The sequence below is a fragment of the Capricornis sumatraensis genome, chromosome 4 (assembly GCF_032405125.1).
Source record: "Capricornis sumatraensis isolate serow.1 chromosome 4, serow.2, whole genome shotgun sequence".
In the NCBI taxonomy this organism is placed as follows: domain Eukaryota; kingdom Metazoa; phylum Chordata; class Mammalia; order Artiodactyla; family Bovidae; genus Capricornis; species Capricornis sumatraensis.
In genome coordinates, this window is record NC_091072.1 from 33,926,653 (window position 1) to 33,931,395 (window position 4,743).

A 4,743-nucleotide genomic window follows, 5' to 3' on the forward strand; every position below is an offset into this window, starting at 1 on the left:
ACTTGAGTGCATTCTTAGAAAAATTCCTGGAACTTACTATACATTCAGTATTAGTTTTTAATATTAATTGGGCTTCCCAGATGACTCCCTGGTAAAGAATCTGCCTACCAAGTAGGAGACCTGGGTTCATCCCCTGGGTCAGGAAGATACCCTAGAGAAGGAAATGGCAGCCCACTCCAGTATCCTTGCCTGGAGAATCCCATGGACAGAGGAGTCTGACAGGATATAGTCCATGGGGGTCACAGAGTCAGACAAGACTTAGAGACTAAACAGCATTAATATGAAGCATACTGGTATATTTCAGAGAACTCCAGCTATAGTTGTGGAGATGACTGCATGGCAAGAGTAAGTTACAGTGGATGGTTCACTTTGCACAAATAAGAACACGAGATTTTAAGAGGGACTAAAGAACACTGTGGTATTGAAGAAGACTCCTGAGTGTCCCTTGGACTGCAAGGAGATCCAACCTGTCCATCCTAAAGGAGATCAGTCCTGGGTGTTCACTGGAAGGACTGATGCTGTAGCTGAAACTCCAATACTTTGGCCACCTCATGCGAAGAATTGACTCATTGGAAAAGATCTGATGCTGGGAGGGATTGGGGCCAGGAGGAGAAGGGGACAACAGAGGATGAGATGGCTGGATGGCATCACCAACTCAACGGACATGAGTTTGGGTAAACTCCGGGAGTTGGTGATGGACAGGGAGGCCTGGTATGCTGCGATTCATGGGGTTGCAGAGTTGGACAGGACTGAGCGACTGAACTGAACTGAAAGAATACTACATGGTCCCTCTGTTCTCTATCTTCCATTTCTAAACTGTCCTTTTACTATTAATCTAAGACTAACTCAAGAACAATAGAATATTATGGAACATAGTCTGTGAGAACATTAGCTATAGAAAATCAGCAACAATAATTCATAAAGTCCTCAGATTCACAAATGGACAGAAAATGACAGTGATAAAAATTTATAAGCTACTGACCTAGGTAAAACCAAAATAAGTTCTGAACATTTGGGGCTGGGAATTGATGTAATTATTTTGTTAATTTATTCATCTATTTCTTAGACATTCCTAAATATATGAGGAAGATACAGTGTCTATATTTTTAAATGAAACTCAACCAAATAAAAATTATTTCACTTATTCTACATTAGGTTTAAGCACGGGATGACAGCATTCAACTTAATTATGAAGAAAAGTACACTAATAGACAGTCAAGAAAACTATATATACACACAAACATTTTTCTGTAAAATAATGCTGGTGTCTGAATCAAAAGGTATCCAGAAATTTCACAGTTATGAAATTTAATAGTTTCAGGTTTATTATGATTTTGTGAAAATGTAATGTAACCACAGTGTAGTTCTATTACACCTTCTAAAATATAATCATTTTCAATTCTGGATATAGCTAGATGTCAGTCAAATGTGATGATACTCATTTGTTTGATATCATAGCATAGACATAAATAAACTATTTACATTTGATCAGTCAGCAAAAACCTGTTACTGTATAGTGCTTTTTAAACAATCTCTTTCAGTTTTTTCAATTGGACTTAAAAAAATTTTTTTCCATTTAAGAAAAATCTTGCCATTTATTCTAGAGAATTAAAATATGCAGATGAGTTAAGATATGTATTTATAATTTGATTTTCTTCAACAGTGCAATAATACAAATGTGGAAACATTACTTTCTAAATCTCTGGGGATGCATAATGTAAAATTATAAATAACTTTAACTACATTGAATATGTTTGAATATTTACTGCTGACTCTTTCTGTATTTCATTATAAGGCATAAAATGTATTTTTCCTCCAGGTACTCGATACTTTAAATAACAAATGCTATTTTTACAGTACATTAAAACATCATTTAGAATATGCATCGATTATGCATACTAAATTAAGTTACACATCATTCATGCCCATAATGTTCATTTCTATACATTTCTGTCTTGGCAATGGCAAGAAGATGGGAAAAATCACTGAATATTTGATATGACAACAGATAAACCCAGACAAAAAACATTTGGCTCTGAACTGAAGTGAATGCATCTGATTAAATCTAAATTGCTATAACATAACATTATCTGGTAATGTTACCATAAAGGAGCTGCTGCTAGAATCCAGATTTACCTTATAGATACCACAGAAGTTAAGTGGTGTTACTAAAATTTGAATCTTACAACAATTCTACAGGAGGCAAGTATATTCAAATGTTCTGTGCAATTTACCTCAAGATGTCTTTTCAGTAATGATCATTTATAAGGCTTGTAATGAAACACAAAGAGAGGAGAACACATGGTTATGTGGGTGTTAAAAGTGTCGATTTAAATTCTGGGTCCTGGAACCAATTTCTTGGAAAGAGCCTCCCTTTCCTGTTGCCCCATCCCAGTTCCAAACATCTAATTACACTTCAAAAGTGGAAGGCTCATGTTAGATATGGGCAAGAAACAGTGTTTCAATATTATTGTCAATGTGCAATTATTCCTGATGATATGAAACCCTTCCCAAATATCTCACTTAAATATCTTGATGTACTGGACAGGGCGGGAGTGCGGGTAGGTAAATTAGGTTTTAGTTTCAGTTAAATCTCTAGTGTACCTCTGTGATTCATGCTTATACTGAATGCTTTCCTTTCTTGAGACTATTCATTAAGAATAGATTCTTTAGTATAAAACAACAGATTCAGGTTAACAAAAAGAAGCAAGAATATATGGATGTATGGCAAAAACCATCACAATATGGCAAAGTAATTATCTTCCAATTAAAATAAATAAATTATTTTTTTTTTAAAGAAAAGATTATTTTCAAAAGAGCAGAAAGGCTTTCATGTCTGGGCAGAGGTCTTCTGAGCAAACTGGCAGAACACCACCAAGAAAATCCATTTAGTGACTAAGTCTGAAAGCAGAAACTCAAATATGTTTTGGGCCCAGACATTCACAGGTGTTCTAAAAGCCCTCTTTGCTCTTTTGTAAACTGAATCCTGGATTAAATTCTCTATATGCTCCTTTGGTTTTTTTTTTTTAAGTGCTTTGCGGCATAGAGAAATAAGAACGAAGTAACTATCGCTGCATGCAAGAAACATGCATGAATCTCCTAAACACAATATCGAAAACAGAAGCAAGACAAATACTAATTGCATGATTCAATATATAGCAGGTTCCAAAACTGACAAACCTCATCTAAGGCATCGGAATTTAGGGCAGAGCTTACAGACGGGTTGGGGAGGTCCAAGAGGAAGAGAGGGACTTCTAGGGTGCTGGTGATGATTTCATCACTCTGATTCAGGTGCCAGTTCCACAGGTAAATTTCACTCGTGAAAGTTCTTTTAAACTTTAATAAAGACTCTACTTTAATAAAAGTTTACTTAAACATGACTTGGGGCAATAACAGAAGGAAGGAAAGCTATTCCTCTATGGTCCGTAGGGGTGTGTACACTGAATACACTGTGTGAAATCAATATGCCAACATAGTTATAACAATCAGATCAATGTATAAAGATTTGAATTTTTAATCATAAACCAGGCTATCTTGAAATTAAGTACCTTAATCTCAAATTAAGACATCAATTTCATCTCATTTGAAATTAAAAAAAATTGAAAATAATGACATCTGAACTCCAATTGAATAATAAAATCAGTTTCGTCATTTAAGGATGCTATCAAGAAATTCCACAAACACCTGTACCCTCTGGGCCAGATATTGTGTTGCATGCTTGACCAAAACCCAATTTTACTATCATGAAAAAAAAAAAAACAAAAGCAACAACAGCAGCAGCAGAAGCACAGACCTTGAAGAATCCCTATTTGTCAAAAAGGGGAAAATGAGACTCAGAAGATTCAAGTAGTTGAACCTGAATTGCCAGTAGAAAAGCGGGGTTAGTCTGACACCAAATTTTGTTTTTTAAGCTTCCCCAATGGCTCAGCCAGTAAAGAGTCCACCCGCAATACAGGAAACATAGGAGACATGAGTTTGACCTCTGGGTCGGGAAGATGCTCTGGAGGGGAAAATGGCCCCCCACTCCGGTATTCTTGCCTGGAGAATCCCATGGACAGAGAAGCTTGGGAGGCTACATCCATGTGGTCACAAACAGTTGGACATGACTGAGCAACTAAGCAGCATCTCACCACTGGTTCTCAACTCATTGTGCAGCAGAAGCTTGTTAATAACACGATTCCTGGAATCCACATCAAAGACTTCTGGTTTCCTATGTCTACATAAGCTGCATTTCTGACAAGCTGCCAGGTGATACTAATGCTGCTCCTGCTGCTGCTGCTAAGTCACTTCAGTTGTGTCGAACCCTCAGCAACCCCATGGACCGCAGCCTTCCAGGCTCCTCCATCCATGGGATTTTCCAGGCAAGAGTACTGGAGTGGGTGTCACTGCCTTCTCCAAATGCTGCCCCTACAGAACAGAAATTCTCCAAGCCAGGATTCAGTAATACGTGAACCATGAACTTCTAGATGTTCAAGCTGGTTTTAGAAAAGGCAGAGGAACCAGAGGTCAAATTGCCAACATCCGCTGGATCATGGAAAAAGCAAGAGAGTTACAGGAAAGCATCTATCTCTGCTTTATTGACTATGCTAAAGTCTTTTACTGTGTGGATCACAATAAACTGTGGAAAATTCTGAAAGAGATGGGAATACCAGACCACCTAACCTGCCTCTTGAGAAACCTATATGCAGGTCAGGAAGCAACAGTTAGAACTGGACATGGAACAACAGACTGGTTCCAAATAGG